We start from the raw sequence: 22920 nt of genomic DNA on the forward strand, positions 1-22920 counted from the left end.
TTATTTCATAGCAGGGCCCGTTCCTGCTCCCAACAAGCGTAACTTTGAGGGCTTACAGTGTTCTGGTACCACCAACACCTAAGGCCTAATTTTCTGCAGAGTATATAGGGTAGGCCGTATAGTATATATACTTCTGTTTAGAGTATATAGTGCCTGGGGGGCCCCCCACGCCATTTTTTTAAATTTTGATGCAGGGTTCCCCTTAATATCCATCAGATCCAAAGGGCCTGGTAATGGGCTGGGGGGGGGGACCCATGCCGTTTTTCTCAATGATTTTTATCTATATTGCCGGGACCCGACAATACATTACAGCCGCAAGCAGTTTTAAATTACTTTTTTCCTTTAGAAATGTAATTTTGCTATTTTGCTAATACTGTGGTATTGTTCTAAACATGGGAAAACTGCACCACTTTACAAGCATACTATAGACACCCCCCAGGCAAGATATTTAAAGGAATATTTCATTTTTATTGTTTCACTTTTAAGCATTATTAAAATCACTGCTACCGAAAAAACTACAGTTTTTAAAACTTTTTTTTGCATTGATACATGTCCCCTGGGGCAGGACCCAGGTCCCCAAACACTTTTTATGGCAATAACTTGCATATAAGCCTTTTAAGGGGTTGTAAAGGTAAAAGTTTTTTCACCTTAAAGCGGAGCGCCGCCGAAAAAATTTTTTTTAAAAGTTAGCAGCTACAAATACTGCAGCTGCTGACTTTTAAAACATGGACACTTACCTGTCCAGGGCACCCGCGATGTCGGCACCCGAGGCCGAAGCGTCTCTCCATCCTCGGGTGCTGCCGCCTCCATCTTTGGTAAGGGAATCAGGAAGTGAAGCTTCACTTCCCGGTTCCCTACTGCGCATGCGCGAGTCGCGCAGCGCAATACGGATGGTCCCTGCTGCCTCTGGGACCCCTGTGTTTCCCAGCAGGCAGCGGGGAGGGAGCAGGAAGTGGCGTAAATAACCGCAGATTCTGCGGCTATCTATGCCGGAAGTGGGTACAGATACCTGTAATATACAGGTATCTGTACCCCCCTCCCCCCTGAAAGGTGCCAACTGTGTCACCGGAGGGGGGGAGGAATCTGATGAGTGGAAGTTCCACTTTTGGGTGGAACTCCACTTTAATTCCTTATATGCATTAAGGTGAAAAAACATCTGACAATACCGCCCCCCCCCAGCCCCCCCCGTTTTACTTACCTGACCCCTCGAAAGTCCCGCACACGCCCCCGACATCCTCTTCGCCGCTCAGCCAGGCCGTTGATTGGCTAGAGTGGATGGATTGAAAGCAGCACTGCCATTCGCTCGCGCTGCTGTCAATCACATCCAATGACGCGGCGCGCCGGGGGGGCGGGGCCGAGTGATACAGTGATCAGTTATGGCCGGCGGTTGTATCACGGGAGCGCGCCCGCAAGCACTCAATACCATGGGAGGGAGCTCGCATGAAGGTGTTGAGTCCTTGTGGGGGGGGAGCCGAGACAGCCGCCGAGGGACCCCAGAAGAGGATGTTCGGTGCCACTCTGTGCAAAACGAGCTGCACAGTGGAGGTAAGTATAACATGTTTGTTATTTTTTAAAAACATATATATATATATCTTTAGTGATCCTTTAAAATTAGCACTTTTGTTTTTTCATGTTTTTCATGTTTGTGTCCCAAAGACTTTAACGGAGTTCGCGTGTTCGAACAAACTTTTTGCATGTTCGTGTGCTCGCATGTTCTGCTGCGAACCGAACCGGGGGGTGTTCGGCTCATCCCTAATTATTTTTACATTTTTAACCCCTTCACTACCATTTTTTTTTTTTTTTTTTCATTTATAACCCTTTAACTGCCAAGTCAAGTGTTTTTCTTTCATTTATTAACCCTTTCTTTGCCAAACTAAGATTTTTTTTTTTTTTATCCTTTCATTTTTTCTAACCCTTTCACCAACAAACCAAATTCTTTTCTTTTTTTTTCCCCTTTTTATCTTTTTCATTGCCAATCCAATTGTTTTTTCCCCTTTTTCGCCCATATGTTAAATTATAAATAAAGAAAAGCCTGTTTATTGTTAGTGTTGGATGGAGTGGAGAGGTATTAGAACCCCTGTCAGGTTTTTATTGCTCTCAGCCCCCCCTTTAGGGAGATTTATTCTCTCTATTTACCTTTACCACCAAAAGTGAAAGAAAATTCCAGATTTTGGGTTGTCACCAGAACAGGAATTAGCAGGGAAATCTTCCAATAGGGACACTAGTTCTTGTGACACCAGGGGATGATGTCACTTTGGGGGATTTCTCTCACTTCTTTTTTGGCTATGGGGAAGGAAGTGAAGAGAAATCTCCCCAATGGGGACACAGATGGCAAAGAAAACCTGACAGGGGTTCTAGTCCTCCCTTACTCTATTGTAAATGAAAAAAAAAAATTGTCTTTAGTTTTATTTTATCTTTTAGCTGGTATGCGGGGGATGGTGGGGACTCAGTCTAAAAGAGGGTGCAGCATATTACACATGGGTCTATGGAGGGGTGTAGTGTCTGCAGACACAAGCAACTTCCACTGCCGGGGGGGGGGGGGGGGGCACTCAGATTTTGAGGATCATTTTAACCCTTTCACTGTTGGACATTTTTGCACATGTGCTAATTGCTGATTTCTGCTCTCCAAGCATTCTATAGTTTGTGAAATGATGAAGGCCCCACACCTCTGACATACACCTGGATGGCAAACACCCAAAAGGCATAGAGCAGCCCATTGATTTCAGTGTGCTGCCCTATGCGCTACAAGCGTGGCAAAGTAGCTCATGACCCGGTTTGTTTAATTTCTCACGTATTTTGCCACATTTGTTGTATTGGCGTCTCACATTTGGGGGGACAATTACAATAAATGGCGCTACAAGTGTGAGGCACTTTTTTTTTTGCATGACCCGGGATTGAGTGGAAACGAGGAATTTCTGTGCACATTATCGGAACGCGCAGATGTGACCGGAGACTGATATGGTGGAAATTTGTCACAGCAGCATGCGGTGTTCCGCCATATTTACATTTTTTATCGGTTACCTATTGGTTAACCATACAAAAACTTGAAAACTTGTGCTGGCCTTTTTTTTTTTTCTCATGTGTAAAGTGCGCGTGTTTTCTTTGGATGGAAATGTTGGAGGAAAGTTCTTTATCTCCTTTACTCCTGAGTATGAATAGCTGTAAAAATGTGGTGTGAATATAAGCAGACGGGGAATGTTTATGGCTCTCTGGTCAATGAATACTGGACCTTTTACAGATGAGTCCCCAGAAACCACAAAGCTTCCCAAAGCTGCAGAAGACAGAAGGAAAATGGCTGAGATTGCTACTTGTTTGTCAGGGAGGCGGGGGGGGCACAGTTTCTAATGCCCTGTACACACGATCGGACATTGATCGGACATTCCGACCACAAAATCCGTCAGATTTTTTCCGACGGATTTTGGGCCAAACTTGTCCTGCACACAAAGGTCACACAAAGTTGTCGGAAAATCCGATCGTTCTGAACGGGGTGACGTAAAACACGTACGTCGGGACTATAAACGGGGCAGTGGCCAATGGCTTTCGTCTCTTAATTTATTGTGAGCATGCGTGGCACTTTGTGCACACACGATTTTGTGTACACACGATCGGAATTTAAACGATCGGATTTTGTTGTCTGAAAATTTTATATCCTGCTCTCAAACTTTGTGCGTCCGAAATTCCGATGGAAAAAGTCCGATGGAGCCCACACACGGTCTGTATTTTCGACAACAAACTCTGATCGCACATTTTCCTTCGGAAAGTCCGACCGTGTGTACAGGACATTAGAGGTGGCTCCCCACAATTTCTGGGTTAGGGGGGGGTCTCCGGCACACTTTCTGCTCACTGTGGCTATGGAGATAAAGGGTCTCGCTGTGTAACTGGTGTATCTGTTCTTTAGCTCCACAGAGGACCGTACAAGCCCAGAGGACCCCCCGCCACCAACGGGATTGGCAGGAAACCTGCAGGTATCAGCAATGGAGAAGAGCAGTCTGCAGAGCCAATCGAACAGGTAGGTAGGATTCACTAGGACAGTCCGGGTTTGGAATTATATGTCTGGGTTTCAGTCTGCCTGACACCAGGACACATTATTCAGACTGGGCTGTGGCTCCCCATGTAACTGAGTCACACAAAAATCTGTAGCCATTTGGGAGCTGCGGGCCACTGTCTGGGTGCAGGTTCGGTATCAATGCGGCACTGGGGGGGGGGATGATGTCAACAAGAGCAGTTTAGCCACATCCACTGTTTGCCGCAGCACGCTGCATTACCACTTTCCTTGGGACATCCAAAGATGTCCCAGGTCTTTTATAATCCTATAGTGCATACTATAAAAAAAAAAATTGCCCTAAAGTGTTCGGGTTTGGCTTGAAGAAAAGGTAGCAACCCTACATCGGTGTGAACACATAAAGTGAAACTAAAAGCTAAAAATTAAAAATTTCATACAGGCAGGCTTCTTATTAAGGAAAAGACATGCTAGTTCACTCTGTTACTGGGCCTGACTTTCTTATAACTCATGTCCTTGCGCTACCAATGTAAGCTTATGGCCAGCTGTACACTAATGCCAGCAAAATCATGTAGTACATGTTTGAGAAGCAGCCATGCTATAGCCAGCAATGGAGTTAGTTGGCTGATAACAGCACAGAGATAACATAGCTATAAAATACACCTTTGAACTAAAAGTAGCTCCTTTTAAGAGGTTTATTATCCCTTGCACTCAATGTGCATTGAATAGGAAGTGTAGTGTTTGCTAGCAATCTAATAAAAGAGGGAAGTACACAGAGAAACATATTTCAAAATGTGTAGGTAAATGTTTAAAGTGGTTGTAAAGGTAAACGTTTTTTTTAACCTTAAAGTGGTGGGCCACCCTAAAAAAAAAAAATTGCACCAAAAATCTTAAAAAAATTAAAAAAAAAAACGTGCAAAAAAAAAAAAAAAAATTTTACTTACCTGAAACCCTAGTTGCTAGGCAGTCTTCCTAATCTGCCTCTTACTATTCCGCGGTGTGTAATGCTCCTCAGTGAGCGGCCCCGTTGCCTTCTGGGAACTGTGTGTGTTCCCAGAAAACCACGGGGCCATTCACAGAGCGCCGCGCCGCTCACGCGTGCGCAGTAGGAAACTGGCAGTGAAGCCGCGAGGCTCCACTGCCTTTTTCCCTTACTTAGGATGGCGGTGTCGGGACCCGAGAGCTGAGGGACAGGTCGGCCTCGGGCGGCCGACATCGCGGGCACCAAGGACATTTAAGTCTACTTATTTAAAGTCAGCAGCTACAGTGTTTGTAGCTGCTGACTTAAAAAAAAATGTGCTGGTCTGAATCCCGCTTTAATGCATTCTCTTCATCAAGGTTAAAAACCATTCCATGTCAGCCCCCTTGAAATACTTACCTGAGCCCAATCTTTATCCAGCGCTGTGCCCATCTGCAGCAGCACTGCTCTTCTCTCCCCTCTTCTCACAGGAGGCTCAGCAGAAGCGGGTGTCATTGGCTCCTGCTGCTGTCACTCAACTCCTGTACAGAGAGTAGGGGCAGGACTGAGCCGCACTGTGTGTGTCCACAGACACGAACAGCCCGGCTCGGGTTTGAGCCTGCACAAGTGCCCTCGTAGCAAGCAAATTTTATATCATTTTACAGGTATATTACATAATATGGATATGTTTTTTCCATGTGTCTCACTATGTATTCCCCTCCATTCAATGGTGAGACTTCCAGATGGATATTAGGGTCTACTCAGGGCAAACAATGCAATAATTACGATGCGTTTCATGGGTATCTACCCCACTTCCTCAGGTTCTTTGAAACTATAATGCCGCGTACACACGATCGCACATTCCGACAACAAAATCCATGTCTTTTTTCTGGCGGATGTTGGCTCAAACTTGTCTTGCATACACATGGCCGCACAAATGTTGTCGGAAATTCCGAATGTCAAGAACGCGGTGACGTACAACATGTACGATGAGCCGAGAAAAATGAGGTTCAATAGCCAGTGCGGCTCTACTGCTTGATTCCGAGCATGCGTGGAATTTTGTGCGTTGGAAACGGATTTTGTTGTCGGAAAATGTAAGATCCAGATCTCAAATTTTGTTTGTCGGAAATTCCGACGGAAAATGTCCGATGGAGCCTACACACGGTCGGAATTTCCAACAACAAGCTCACATCCAACATTTGTTGTCGGAAATTCCGACCGTGTGTACGCGGCATAAGATACAGTCAGAATTCATTTTGACCAATTTCTAACTATATACATATACTTTCTACAAATATTTATTGAAATACCTCAAGCTAAAATAGGAAATTAAGCCCAGACTGGATTCATAGGCCTGGTGACCACCATCCACACCAAACCTCCCCAAGGGAGGAGGACAGGCTGAGAAAAAAAAAGAAACAGATAATTGTTCTATTACATAGGAATATTCCCAAAGTGGGGACGTAGGAGAGCAAATCTTTTGTTTTCTACAGATCCATATTATCTACCAAGTCTGTTCTATGTGTAGAGGCCTGCTGGTAAATTCTTCTGATGTCACAATATACAGTGCCTTGCAAAAGTATTCATACCCCTTTAAATTTTCCACATTTTGTCATGTTACAACCAAAAAACATAAATGTTTTTTATTGGGATTTTATGTGATAGACCAACACAAAGTGGCACATAATTGTGAAGTGGAAGGAAAATTATAAATGGTTTTCAAATTTTTTTACAAATAAATATGTGAAAAGTGTGGTGTGCATTTGTATTCAGCCCCCTTTACTCTGATACCCCTAACTAAAATCTAGTGGAACCAATTGCCTTTAGAAGTTACCTAATTAGTAAATGGAGTCCAATTGTGTGTAATTTTATCTCAGTATAAATACAGCTGTTCTGTGAAGCCCACAGAGGTTTGTTAGAGAACCTTAGTGAACAAACAGCATCATGAAGGCCAAGGAACACACCAGACAGGTCAGAGATAAAGATGTGGAGAAGTTTAAAGCAGGGTTAGGTTATAAAAAAATTTTCCCAAGCTTTGAACATCTCACAGAGCACTATTCAATCCATTACCAGAAAATAGAAAGAGTACAACTGCAAACCTACCAAGACATGGCCGTCCACCTAAACTGACAGGCTTGACAAGGAGAATATTAATCAGAGAAGCAGCCAAGAGGCCCATGGTAACTCTGGAGGAGCTGCAGAGATCCACAGCTCAGGTGGGAGAATCTGTCCACAGGACAACTATTAGTCGTGCACTCCACAAATCTGGCCTTTATGGAAGAGTGGCAAGAAGAAAGACATTGCTGAAGGAAGACCATAAGAAGTCCTGTTTGCAGTTTGCGAGAAGCCATGTGGAGGACACAGCAAACAGATGGAAGAAGGTGCTCTGGTCAAATGAGACCAAAATTGAACTTTGTGGCCTAAAAGCAAAACAATTTGTGGTGGAAAACTAATACTGCACATCACCCTGAACACAACATACCCATAGTAAAACATGGTGGTGGCAGCATCATGTTGTGGGGATGTTTTCTTCAGCAGGGACAGGGAAGCTGGTCTGAGTTGAGGGGAAGATGGATGGAGGCAAATACAGAGCAATCTTAGCAGAAAACCTGTTGGTCCGCAAAAGACTTGAGACTGGGGCGGAGGTTCACTTTCCAGCAGGACAACAACCCTAAACATACATACAGAGCTACAATGGCATGGTTTAGATCAAACATATTTATGGAAACAAGTAACTTAAGACACACATCACTGAAGCTGCTAGCAGCACCTCCATCAGCCAGGATATACCTGAGGCATCCACCGCAAACAACAGGGAGCAGCGATTTCCTAAAGCATTACATGCCTATTACCCCTGCAGGGGCACCAGGAGTCGGTGAGTAGGAAATCAGAAGGGGGAGCACAAAAGTCACCTGGCAACATTCTAAGCACTAAAGTCACCCCTGGGAGTTCCTGACCTGATGCAGACATAAGTTTATGGGACTATTGTACACCATTTTGATTTAATTATTGCAGCATTTGCTGGGTCCAGGTTTCACTATATGAACTGTAATGTACTCATATGGCTCACACTCTATGCCTGATTTATGTACACATACGGATGTGGTTGATGCAGATATAAGTCTATGAAACTAATATACATCACTTTGATATATTCACTGTAGCATATGCTATGTTCCAGCCTTACTGTATCATTCAATTTGCATCTGTGTGGTTGGTATAATTTAGAGTGTACCCAACTGGTTGATTGCTTGCCTTTGCTCTATATGGTTGTCACAGTGCATATCAATACATACAGAGTGGAACATCTCTGTCAATACACTGCACCAACTTAGGCAATCTACCTATATATCACTTTGCCTACTTTTCTATATAATTTATTCCTATATATACAATAAATACTTTACCATAATTTATTGTTTAGGGATCCTAGGACCCTGCTTACCCATCCCTACCAGTCACCAGGGTATTCCTTCTTACCTACTGACTGGGATGATATGAACATTGGTGTGTAATACTGTACTAATATAAAACTACCTTTATGGTGTTTTCCTGTATATGCAGTAGCATTTAGGTTTTCCAGGTAGCGCCAATTCACCCATTTTTTCTTTTAGTTTATGCAAAGTAACTTAATACTATTTGTTATGAGAAAGAATTGTAGGTTAAAAGAAAAAGAAATGCAAGGGGGGAGAAATTAAAGAGAAGAAAGGTAGAGGGGGAGAGCTTGAAGGTGGAGAAAGAAATGGGGGGAGAGGTAGGGATGGGGTGCTGGCAAGCATGATCACACACATATAATCAAATTGAATGTAGGTATAATTACGCATCTGAGAGGTTAACAAGAAGTCTCTAGAACATCAGTAGCAGTGAGATGGTGGGCCAAGTGACAGGTGTGATCAAGATGTTTACGTGTCCTTGTTGGTCAAGGAGATGATGTCCTTGTAGCAAGAGGAGGTGAGGAATGAGGACCACGGGCCCAGGTTAGAGCGTGACAGTCAGAGGTCCCTCTTGCCATATGAGTGAATTCTTCCATGACGCTTACTTCAGATATCTTTTGCAGCCAAATTTTCATGGAAGGGATCGTAGGTTGGCTCCAGAGGGTGAGGATGGGGGCCTTAGCTGTATTCAGCAGGCGGGGAATGAGCAAGTGTTTGTACCTGCCAATGGGCCTTTGGGTGGCATGAAAGAGGATAGTCCAGGGATCTTGAGGAAGAGAAATATCAGTGATCTGATGGATAAGATCTATTACCTTAGACCAGTATGGGTGTATGAGGAGGCAGAACCACCAGATGTGTACATGAGTAGCAAATTCTCCACAGTTCCACCAGCACAGTGGTGAGTTGGTAGGAAACATCCGATTGAGTTTAGCTGGCGTATGGTGCCATCTGATGAGGAGCTTGTAGTTAGATTCTGCCATAGATGAGGCAAGTGAAGAGATGTGTACAAGTTGGAGAACTTTGTCCTTTTTCTTGTGTGATATGGCAGATTTGAGATTGGATTCCCATTTGACCAAGTAGGCGGGGTATTGAGGGCCCTGGAGCTCAATCAGGGCTTTGTAAAATTGTGAAATATAGTGCTCTGGGGGGTCCACGTAGTTAAACACAGATTGGATTCCGTTAACGTCTTGGATTGTTCGTAAGGGTTGTGGAAGGGTTAGCAGTGTAGCTGGCTGTATCTCCATCTGTCAATGAACGTGGATGGTTTGGAGAGTGGCGAGCAAGTTAACTGAACCTACAAACACCCTGCCTACAGAAAACTACAGGAGGGGGGTAGAGACAAGTGTCAAGACCAGTCATCCTGCACAAGGAGAGAGCAGCAGTTACTGGTCTTTATTACAGGGAGCTCCTGCACAGTAGCAAAGTGCAGGAGTTGTGCACAGATCTAGAACTCAAAGGACACCAGAATTCTAGTAAAAATACACATGGCTTAAGAAAGACCAAGATTCAACTAAGAATATACATATTTTATAAACTATTTGTTTTGCCTAGTTTTCTGCTTTAATGTCACCTTTCATGTCTATTGTATGATTTCTGGGAAATGGGGGCACTGATCACTCCAATTAGTCCATGCATGACAGCTTGTAGCACATCTACCATACCAAATCTGCATTTAAAAAATATAGGTGGAGACAGTGATGTAGCGTATGGTACTATAGAGGGGTAATTCATCTCTTTGTAGTGACACCCGGTATTTTAAAGATAAATCTTTACAATAGTGCCTGTTTTGGGATAAGGACATCACAAACATTTAATGACACTTCATAGTAAAGGACATTCACACATCGTTGACATCATCTTTTAAAGGTTTTTTTATAAGTTGAGCATAGACACAGGAGACACAACAGTTCCACCCATAGACTGCCCTGGCTGACGCATTTCGTCTATTTCACAGGGCATGATCACAGAGATGGGCACTGTAGGGAGAATAAAGAAATATACAGACAAAACATTAAGTAAAGTGCAAAAATGAAAAGAAAAACAAACCCATCCCATATTTTACTCCACACAAAGTTAACATTCCACAATTGCCCTTTTCCCCATAATATTTATTTATGGTATAGTATTTATTAGAAGATTTAAAAACTCAAATAGCAAAAATGTAAAATATTGATCCTTCATGAAACGTGAACAACAAAATAATAGGCAATTTGGCTGAAAGGTGGGAGATGTTTTACAATTGGACACCAGTCAGCATCATATAGGAGAAGGGGAAGGGAACTCAGGACACCCTTGCTAAATGGCAGACTCAAAAACTCCACCCATAGACCTCAGTATAGGTAAAGAGCCTTTAAGCTGAAACCACCAACCTGTACCTTTCCAGAAGCAGTAGCACCTCCAATAGCAGCAGCAGCCTTAATAGTTCTCCTAGGTTCTCTGTGAGTTCATCCTCAGGATCTCCAGCAGCAGAGTCACCTCTGGTACTCCATCCCAGCAAAGTCCTCCTAGGCCCTAGACCTAGTCACACAACTGCAAAACTCACACACTCCCCAAGCTGCAGCCTTAAAGACAGCTCACAAGGCCCACCTCAAATATTTATGCTCTCCCCTAGCATGCACCAGTCACAATAAAACTCTTACTTGTTGGTCAAGAGAGACAAATATACAGTGTCCAATTCATTATTCAAGTTATAATGGGGTTGATTTACTGAAATTGAAAAGTGCAAAATGTGGTGCAGCTCTGCATAGAAACCAATCAGCTTCCAGGTTTTATTTTCAAAACTGAACAAGCTGAAGTTAGAAGCTGATTGACTACCATGCACATCTGCACCAGATTTTGCACTCTCCAGTTTGAGTAATTCAACCCGTGTCTTATTTGCCACAAGGATCATTATTTTTAGCTCCGATGTCTAAAATAATGGTCATTATATCAAATAACGGTTGTGATAGCTTAGTCAACAAATCAAATATGTGTGAAAAGATAGAAGAAGAATGAAGATTTGAACCTTATTGGTTGCTATGAAATGTCTTCTTGCAGACGTGAAGGTGGGTAATATTTTAAGACACTTTGCCAACAAGGATTCCTGAGAAATGGTCAACAGTCTTGCGGAGGGGCAAAACATTTCTCAGTTTTTCTAGATTCCATCTTTGTATCATGTTCTAGTTGACAGCAGCATAAAAAAACAACATTGGAATAATTTATGTAACTGGTGTTTCCATGCAGATAAAGGTCTCACCTCAAACAGATGAGACTATGTTCTTTAAATAGCTGTGGAGTGATTCTGTTCAGAGCGTCCACTCTCAGATTTCAGAAGATGAGAAGACGTTACCGGGCTCTTGTATTTGCTCCATGTCCAGCATCTCTCAATGACATGCTCTTATAATGCCACCTGTTATTAACGTGCCCCAGCAGATGATTGTACTGTTACAGCAAGGCTGATGTGAATTAAATATTGTAGGAGAAAAAAAAAAAAACTCTTGTGTAAAGGAGAGTTTTTATAATTCCCTGTACCACCACCCATGCTGCAGATCTTCGCTTTCTTCAGGAGCTACAATGCCCAGGTAATCCTTTTCTTCCAACACACTTCTGGAAGTGTTGGATTGCTGGTCACCCGTTGCTTGTTGTAGTTCCTTCTACCGAACCTCTTCAGTACGATGTCCTGCAGTGATGTAGAGGCTGGTGGAAGGAACCACATCAAATTGGGACCAGGAATCTGACAATCCCTGAAGTCTGTTGGACGAAGATGATTTCCCAAGTGCTCTTGGCTGTTGCTCTTGAAGAGAGTGAAGATCCACACAACAGAACAGGTAAGTATGAAGTCTCTTCTTTAAATCACAGGTCCCAAAACAAAAGAGAGTGAAGATCAACACAACAGGACAGGTAAGTATGAGATCTCTTCTTTAATTTGAAGGTCCCGAAAAAGAAGACAGTGAAGATCAACACAACAGGATAGGTAAGTATGAGATCTCTTCTTTAATTTGAAGGTCCCGAAAAAGAAGAGAGTGAAGATCAACACAACAGGATAGGTAAGTATGAGATCTCTTCTTTAATTTGAAGGTCCCGAAAAAGAAGAGAGTGAAGATCAACACAACAGGACAGTCAAGTATGAGATCTCTTCTTTAATTTGAAGGTCCCGAAACAGAAGAGAGTGAAGATCAACACAACAGGACAGGTAAGTATGAGATCTCTTCTTTAATTTGAAGGTCCCGAAAAAGAAGAGAGTGAAGATCAACACAACAGGACAGTCAAGTATGAGATCTCTTCTTTAATTTGAAGGTCCCAAAACAGAAGAGAGTGAAGATCAACACAACAGGACAGGTAAGTATGAGATCTCTTCTTTAATTCGAAGGTCCCGAAACATTGCTTTTCTATGTAATCATACAAGAATAAAGATATTTGAAACAAGCTTGATGGTGTCTTCAGATTCAAAAGAAAGTCACTGCTCCAAACCCCACTGAATCCTGCTCAGTCTGCAACATGCCCGGTGCAGAATACAGGTAGCCCGTCTCCACTCCGTCCCGGCATCACTTTGCAAGTACCAAGTCGCAGACTGATGATGCTACATGTAGTTCATTCAGCCAGCACAATCCCCTTGTACAGAATGCCCCACTGTAACACATTTCACCCTTACGGGCTTAACCATGTAGGTCCCTATAATTAAAATGTGGCAGCTGGACTGTACCCGACTGTACCCGACTGTACCCGATTGGTACTAGTGTTTAGGGCCATACGCACCCCAGGATAAATGCCTACAACACAGACTTCTTGCGCTTCCAGCATTTATCCCTAAACACATACGTCTCTAAAAGTTATTACCACTTGGTACACTGATCATCCCCATCAAGCTGCCGCATTTTTAAGCCTCTCATAGATGTAAACAGGCTGTTGGTAGTGGGGCTGGATGGTGCACTTGTGCCTTCTGGCCACATAAAAATGCCAGTCTAAGTGCCCCATGTGCATGACACCTAAGATGTTCCTACTTAAAGTGGTTGTAAAGGCACAAGGTTTTTTTATCTTCATGCATTCGATGTATGAACGTAAAAAAAAACCTTCCATGTGCAGCAGCCCCCATAATACTTATATGAACTTCCTTTCTATCCAGCGATGTCCAAGAGAGCCTTGCGTCTCTGGGGACTCGCACTCCTGATTGGCTTTTGGCGGGAGCCATTGGCTGCTGTTAATCACGGCCAGTGAGCCAATCAGGAGACTGAGAGGGCATGGCCAAGCCGCAGCTCCATGTGTGAATAGACACACAGAGCCATGGCTCGGGAGCATGCCTGCTTGGGTGCCCCCAGAGCAAGCTGCTTGCTGTAGGGGCACTCAGGAGGAGAAAGGAGCCAGGAGCGCCAGCGTGGGACCCGAGAAGAGGAGGATCCGGGCTGCTCTGTGCAAAACAACTACACAGAGTATGTATGTATAATATGTTTGTTATTTAAAAAAAAAACAAAAAAAAAACGAAGCTTTAATATCGCTTTAAATGTGACCTCAAAATGTATGCATAGAGCGCCGCTCAAGCCAGGAACTGAAATCCCATGATCCACAGGAATAGAAGGGTGCAGGCATGCCAATGTGCCCATCCAGAGCAATGAATGCAAAGATTGGGGAAACACATCAGGGGGCATGGCCTCTTGGTAGAGTCGTGTAGGCTAAAGCCGTTCTTTATTGTCTGTGTCACGCTGGCTGGTCGGGAAAGCAGCCCTTTAAGGCTTCATTCACACTGGCACTCCTGTGTTTCCCTTTTCCAAATGCAAGTGATCTAAGAAGTATAAACAGCTTCTACACCCCAAGATCACTTTTTCTTGTGTTTAGATATAACTGCCTTTACGTGCGTTTAGCTGCGTTTAGAGCATCCAAACGCAGAAATCGGTGTTCAGATCCGTGCACCCATATGTCAAATTTTGACACGTGCCTGTGTCCGTACAGCCGCTACATATGCATCCACTTCTGTAGGCTGCCTGCGTCCAGCTCTGAGATTGATGCAGTAGAAAGTACAGTGGCTTAGCACAGAGGACGGGTATCAGCGCCTGCCTGAAATAAACCCTTTCAGGCTCCATCACACATTTTCCATCGGAATTTCCGACACACAAAGTTTGAGAGCTTGCTATAAAATTTTCCGACAACAAAATCTGTTGTCGAAAATTCCGATCGTGTGTACACAAATCCGACGCACAAAGTGCCACGCATGCTCAGAATAAATCAAGAGACGAAAGCTATTGGCTACTGCCCCGTTTATAGTTCCGACGTACGTGTTTTACGTCACCGCGTTCAGAACGATCGGATTTTCCGACAACTTTGTGTGACCGTGTGTATGCAAGACAAGCTTGGGCCAACATCCGTCGGAAAAAATCCATGGATTTTGTTGTCGGAATGTCCGATCAATGTCCGACCGTGTGTACAGGGCAAAACACACTGTGTGAATGGCACCATTGAAAAATTATTACATGCATTTTTATGCGTTTAGAAATGCAGGTTTTACAATAAAAGTGTGAATGAGGCCGTAGTGTTCAATAACCTAACACTGTGGTCCTCTACCAACTCAATGATGTGGGTCAACCGCAGCAAAACATTTGGTCTGTACAGCGCCTAAAATGCACTTACGTAACTTCATTTCACTTTCCTTTGCCACTCCATTGCAGCACAGAGCCGTGTGGATTACACGTATCTCAGATTGATCTCCGGGCGAAGAACAAGCCAGCTCTTCCATGTCTCTCACTTACAAGGTAATAAAATAGTCACACCTGTATTGTCCAGAACCTTTATAAAAGGAAACATAACTATTGTGAAAAGTTGGCTTCATCCCATGGTGTCAGGACAAAGGCGCCAGGGTACAGTTACAAAGTAACCACGGAACTAAGAATGCCAAACGTCTGCATCTTGGCCATATCTGAACACCATTGTTTACTCCTTGGCATATTACTCCAGCTTCAAAGATTTACACATCAAGTATTTATGATTTCTTACAGCAACGGTGAATCAACTTTTAACTGAAAAATGGTTGTTTCCAGTTTCTGAAATATCCTGATTTTTATACAGTAAAACCTTGGACTGCGAGCATAATTTGTTCCGGAAACATGCTTGTATCCCAAAGCACTTGTATATCAAAGCAAATTTCCCCATAAGAAATAATGGAAACTCAAATGATTCGTTCCACAACCATTTATTCATAAGTCCTTCAGTTTATAGTCCATATAAAAAGGTTATATTGTGTAACTATAAAATGTCCATCTACAAATGGAAGCCTCCACAAGGGGATTAGAAGCAAAATCCAGCAGAAGCTCCAGAGTATAAAAGAGAAGAGAGGCGCCTCTAAGTGTAGCAATATGGTTACATTTAATGAAGGTGCAACATTTAGCAACTCACATAGTTGATGATTAAAAGAGGCACATCTAAGTATGCAGGCATCCGGGGTAAAGGTGTCCTCATAGACCGTCCTCTGCACCGCCGGTTCTCACCGCTGTCAGTCTGCAATCGTGACAGAGAGACACTACCCTGCATGAGAGCAATCTGAAAGTGTGGCTTGAACCATGGAGCGCAGAGTGGAAGGGACGACGTCGATGGCGGTGTGGAGGACGTCTTTGTGGACAGCTTTACCCCGGATGCCTAAATACTTAGATACGCCTCTTTTAACCTCTTGCTTACTGGGCACTTAAACCCCCCCCCCGCCCAGACCAATTTTCAGCTTTTAGCGCTCTCAATCTTTGAACGATCTTTGCAACACTGTACCCAAATGAAATTCTTATCATTTTTTCCCACAAATAGAGCTTTCTTTTGGTGGTATTTGATCGCCTCTGGGCTTTTTATTTTTTGTTAAAAAATTTAAAGACCAGATTTAAAAAAAAAAAAATACAAAACCGTTTTATATTTTGTTATTAAATTTTGCAATCAGGTAATTTTTCTCCTTCATTGATGTATGCTGATGAGGCTGCACTGATGGGCACTAATAAGCTGCATTGATGGGCACTGATAAGGCGGCACTGATGGGCACTGATGAGGTGGCATTGGTGGGCACTGAGAGGTGGCACTGATGGGCGGCACTGAAGGGCATTGGTAGGTGGCACTGAAGGGCACTAATAGGTGGCACTAATAGCTGGCACTGATGGGCACTGATAGGTGGCAGTGATGGGCACTGATGGGTGGCAGTGATGGGCACTGATCGGCACCAGTAGGTGACACTGATAGGCAGCACTGATTGGCACCACTGGTGGGCATTGATAGGTGGCACTCGAGGACATTGATAGGTGGCACTGATTGCTGGCACTGTTATGCACTGGTGGGCACTGATTCGTGGCACTGTTATGCACTGTGGGCACTGGCAGGTGGCACTGGCGGGCACAGATGAGATGGCTGTGCATCTTCCTCTTCGGGACCGATGTCCCTTGCACAGAAGCCGGTGATCGGCTGTTTTTCTCCTTTTTCACCGATCTTCTGTTTACATCATGTGATCAGCTGTCATTGGCTGACAGCTGATCACGTGGTAGGGGGGACGTATATTGACGGCCTCCCGGCAAAGTAGGTCCGTGCTGTAACCGTCATTCAGCTATAGTGCAGATCTGAAGGGGTTAATCATAAACCATGTGAGTTGGTAAATATTTTACCTTCAATAAATGTAACCATATTGCTACACTTAGAGGCGCCTCTCTTCTCTTTTATACTCAGTTGTGACATGACACTACTTGTATATCAAGACATCGCTTGTGTATGAAGTAAAAATGTATTTAAAAATTTTGCTTGTCTTGCAAAATGCTCTCAAACCAAGTTACTCTCAAACCAAGGTTTTACTGTACATATTTTATTGCAATACATTCTGTTTCATCCATACTGGCCGTATACCAGTAAAAGTACATTTGAGCATTTTTGGAACATTCATTCGATTTTCTAATGGTTAGTGGGGGTCAAATCGACAATTGTTTTGGACTGTACAGACAAAAAAATTTGAAGGAGCAGGATGGAATATTTTGCTTAACTACTTCAGATCTGCCCCATAGTAGTTTCCTGCTATAGGACGGCACCTGTGTGCCAGATCATGTACTGTACATTTACGTGATCCGGCTCTTCCAGGTAGGGGGCACACATGAACCCAGCGGCGGGAACCACGGACTCGATGTCCGCCGGCACCCACCGATGATCGAGCAGAGAGGCAGAAAGGCGGTCTGCTATGTAAACAAGGCAGATCGCTATTTTCACAGGAGGGAAGGCATTGATCCTGTGTCTCTGCAAAGCAGGGACATGGATCAATGCCTTCCCCTAGTAAAATCACCTTCCACAGTTTAGAAAAAACACTGGCTAGGCACACATTTAACCCTTTGATTGCCCCTCGTGTTAACCCCTTCCCAGCCAGTGTCATTAGTACAGTGACAGTGCATATTTTTTAGCACTGATTACTGTGTCACTGGTCCCCAAAAAGTGTAAATTAGTGTCCGAATATTCGCCTCAACATCACAGTCCCGCTATAAGTCGCTGATCGTCGCCATTACTAGTTAAAAAAAATTACAAATAAATAAAAATATCCCATAGATTGTAGATGCTATAACTTTTGCGCCAATCGATTAATATACCCTTATTGGGATTTTTTTTTTATCAAAAATATGTAGCAGAATACATATTGGCCTAAAGTTATGAGGAAATTTGATTTTTTAAATTTTTTTATTGGAAATGTTTTATAGTAGAAAGTAAAAAATATTGGTGTTTTTTTTTTTTGTTTATTGGGCAAAAAATAAAAATGCAGAGGTGAACAAATACCACCAAAAGAAAGCTCTATTTGTGGAAAAAAAAAGACATACATTTTATTTGGGTACAGTGTTGCATGACCGCGCAATTGTCAGTTAAAGTAACTCAGTGCCGTATCGCAAAAAATGGCCTGGCCTTGAGGGGGGGGGGGGTAAATCATCCAGAGGTCAAGTGGTTAAATGAACAAAATACTAACTGCGAATGTGATTTTCATTCAGGAAAAATAGTACATATTGTAATTCGCAGTTGATAGACACAAAAGAAACCTGTTTAATTTGTCTGTGATTCCATTTAAGCGCCAGGTCTTGCCAAAATTTTAAGAGCTTTAGAAAAAAATGAATTGAAGCAATGATGGAATGTTCTGATGAACGATTTTTCAGAACTTTCATTTTAAAAGTCATTTTCAGTCTTTTCAAGTCCTCAGTATTTCTTTTACAATATTTTATTGATAAAAGAGTCTGCATACAGAGAAAACAGTCAACACTCGTACATCAGGGTCATAAGTAATAGTTATCATAAGATCAGGTTGTAAAACTCAACAAAAATGGTGATCAAGACAGCACCTGAAGTCAACATATACAATATATTGTCAAAAGTATTGGGACGCCTGCCTTTACCTGCACATGAACTTTAATGGCATCCCAGTCTTTGCCCCGTACACACGGTCGGACTTTGTTCGGACATTCCGACAACAAAATCCTAGGATTTTTTCTGACGGATGTTGGCTCAAACTTGTCTTGCATACACACGGTCACACAAAGTTGTCGGAAAATCTGATCGTTTTAAACGCAGTGACGTAAAACATGTACGTCGGGACTATAAACGGGGCAGTGGCCAATAGCTTTCATCTCTTTATTTATTCTGAGCATGCGTGGCACTTTGTCCGTCGGATTTGTGTACACACGATCGGAATTTCCGACAACGGATTTTGTTGTCGGAAATTATCTCCTGCTCTCCAACTTTGTGTGTCGGAAAATCCGATGGAAAATGTCCGATGGAGCCCACACACGGTCGGAATTTCCGACAACACGCTCCGATCGGACATTTTCCATCGGAAAATCCGACCGTGTGTACGGGGCATTAGTCCTTAGATTTAGGAGTGTGTCTATGGGAACGTTTGACCATTCTTCCAAAAGTGCATTTATGAGGTCAGGCACTGATGTTGGACGACAAGGCCTGGCTCGCAGTCTCCACTCTAATCTTATTAATTAATTAATTTTTTTTTTTTTTTACATTTTTTTTCACAAAACTTTTTGGGAAAAGGAGGGGTTGGGGCAGTGGACTGTGTCGGTAGGGCAGTGAACGGTGTCAGTAGTTTTTAATTTTTTTTTCACATTGTTTTTATTATTATTATTTATTGCAATTCTTTTTTTTTCTTTTTTTTATCAGCCCTGTTGTGGGGCTTTGGGGAGATATCAGGGGACATCTCCCCTTTGAATGAACAGGAGACAGGGGCTTCTGTTCATTCATAAACACAGTTCACAATGCTTCAGTTATGAATGGACAGAGTCAGTAATCATTCAGAAAAGGAAGGGGCCGGTAAATGACATGTTTACCGACCCCTTCCTCTGCTCTCCATCCTGCCAGTTTGCTGTGGGGGAAGAGGGGGGCCAGAGAAGGACACGGGAATGAGAGGATGAAAAGTGGAGAAGAGGAACTTCTCCTCTCCCTTCTGCGGCTGTCAGCTGCTTAATTGAAAGGTATACAGCAGGGATATGCAATTAGCGGACCTCCAGCTGTTGCAGGACTACAAGTCCCATGAGGCATAGCAAGACTCTGACAGCCACAAGCATGACACCCAGAGGCAGAGGCATGATGGGACTTGTAGTTTTGCAACAGCTGGAGGTCCGCTAATTGCATATCCCTGGTATACAGGGAGATCGGTGCTTGTAACTGCCCACACCGATTGTCCTGACAGTCAGCCAGGAATGGCTCATCCATAGGTGCAGGGTGGGTTAGAGCACAGTGGGCTCCACCCTCCACCCTCGGGTCCATGTGCAATAAACACCCTGCTCTCATGGATGATACGCCACTGCCTTGGGGCAAGTTCACCATATATGCTTCCTATCACCTAGGTCTGAACATCTCCCAAAACAGTGAGCAGGGTATGTAGGTTGGAAGTATTTTGTTCTCGCTGGGGTGTGATGCCATCTGGATATGACCTTAAATGAGTTCTTCAATGCTACAACAATCCTCAATGAGCGGAATAGTGCCTTCCACTCCTTGGGCCAATCTTCAGGGGTTGTAGGGTACCAAAGTCTGCCTCCTAGCGTGATCAATAGGAAGGGGTTGGGGCATTAGAGGCGCTCAGGAGGGATGAGTACAGTAATGAGACCAGGCCTTAGGTGGTTGGACGGGTTCAGCATCTGGTCTCAAATGCAGTCGAGGGCTTAGATCTGTTGTAGTTCTGAATGAAAGAGTCTAAAAAGTGATGAATCTGATGTGAAAGTGATGTTCACGATTCCGAGAGGTATTTCTCGGAATTGGGAACATCATTTGTATGTTTAAAGTGGTTCTAAAGCCTTACGTTTTTTTTTTACCTTAATGCATTTTATGCATTAAGGTAAAAAACCTTCTGTGCTGCAGGATTCCCCCTAGACCCCCCCCCCCCCCCCTAGGGTTGCCACCTCATCCCATTAAAACCGAACACATATTATTTACACAGGTTCTGTGGCTGATTAAGGTGGTAATTAAATTCACTTGGTGCCTTATCTGCATTAAATTAGCCTCAGAACCTGTGTAATTCATATGTGTTCGGGTTTAAAGAGATGAGGTGGCAAATCTACCCCCCCCCCCCCCCATACTTACCTTAATGGCTCCCACTGCTGTCAATCAAATGCTGTGTTGAAGGAGAGGAAAGCAGGGACAACACGCCCACTCTATGTCAGTGGCTTTATATGGGGGCACTCGCTGAACAGGAGGAGCCTGGAGCGCCGGTGGGGGACCCCACAAGAGGAGGATTGGGGCTGCTCTGTGCAAAAGCATTGCAAGGAGCAGATAAGTATAGCATATGTATTATTATTTTATTTTTTTAAATGAAGGTTTACTTTGGGTCATCAGAAAGTAGCAGACCGTCTTCAGCCCCCTGGAATACCACCACTTAAAGCTATGAGGATTGTCAAGCCCCAGAGGTAACAGTGGGCAGTTAAAAATCCCCAGGACCGGAAGGTAGGGAGGGATAGGGCCCACTGAATAATTTATCGAGTCCCAAACCGCCAGGGTGTGAGCCAAGATCAGATTTAGAGGTTTGGGTGGAATTGAACAGGTAGCCAAAGGGATGGAAGTGGGATAGGATCTATGTCCACTAGATCAATGTAGGTCCAGATAGGAGCTGCCTTCCCAGCAAACATTTGTACCAAGGGCGCAATTTGTGCAGCTTTATAGTAGTGAGCTAAATTTGGTACTCCCAATCCCACTTCTGGACCAGGTCATTTTCTGACATTTGTTGTTTAAAATAGTATTTTTTGCTAGAAATTTACAAAGAACCCCCAAACATTATACAGTGGGGCAAAAAAGTATTTCGTCAGCCACCAATTGTGCAAGTTCTCCCACTTAAAAAGATGAGAGGCCTGTAATTGTCATCATAGGTATATCTCAACTATGGAGAGACAAAATGTGGAAACAAATCCAGACAATCACATTGTCCGATTTTTGAAAGAATTTATTTGCAAATTATGGTGGAAAATAAGTATTTGGTCACCTACAAACAAGCAAGATTTCTGGCTCTCACAAACCTGTATCTTCTTCTTTAAGGGGCTCCTCTGTCCTCCACTCATTACCTGTATTTTTGGCACCTGTTTGAACTTGTTATCAGTATAAAAGACACCTGTCCACAACCTCAAACAGTCACACTCCAAACTCCACTATGGTGAAGACCGAATAGCTGTCAAAGGACACCAGAAACAAAATTGTAGACCTGCACCAGGCTGGGAAGACTGAATCTGCAATAGGCAAGCAGCTTGGTGTGAAGAAATCAACTGTGGGGGCAATAATTAGAAAATGGAAGACATACAAGACCACTGATAATCTCCCTCGATCTGGGACTCCACGCAAGATCTCACCCCGTGGGGTCAAAATGATCACAAGAACGGTGAGCAAAAATCCCAGAACCACACGGGGGACCTAGTGAATGACCTGCAGAGAGCTGGGACCAACGTAACAAAGGCTACCATCAGTAACACACTACGCCCCCAGGGACTCAGATCCTGCAGTGCCAGACGTGTCCCCCTGCTTAAGCCAGTACATGTCCAGGCCCGTCTGAGGTTTGCTAGGGAGCATTTGGATGATCCAGAAGAGGATTGGGAGAATGTCATATGGTCAGATGAAACCAAAGTAGAACTGTTTGGTAGAAACACAACTAGTCGTGTTTGGAGGAGAGAGAATGCTAAACCAAAGAACACCATACCTACTGTAAAGCATGGGGGGGTGGCAACATCATGCTTTGGGGCTGTTTCTCTGCAAAGGGAACAGGACGACTGATCCGTGTACATGAAAGAATGAATGGGGCCATGTATCGTGAGATTTTGAGTGCAAACCTCCTCCCATCATCAAGGGCATTGAAGATGAAACGTGGCTGGGTCTTTTAGCATGACAATGATCCCAAACACACCGCCTGGGCAACGAAGGAGTGGCTTCGTAAGAAGCATTTCAAAGTCCTGGAGTGGCCTAGCCAGTCTCCAGATCTCAACCCCATAGAAAACCTTTGGAGGGAGTTGAAAGTCCATGTTGCCCAGCGACAGCCCCAAAACATCACTGCTCTACAGGAGATCTGCATGGAGGAATGGGCCAACATACCAGCAACA

The sequence above is a fragment of the Aquarana catesbeiana genome, linkage group LG07, assembly GCF_042186555.1.
Source record: "Aquarana catesbeiana isolate 2022-GZ linkage group LG07, ASM4218655v1, whole genome shotgun sequence".
Classification (NCBI taxonomy): domain Eukaryota; kingdom Metazoa; phylum Chordata; class Amphibia; order Anura; family Ranidae; genus Aquarana; species Aquarana catesbeiana.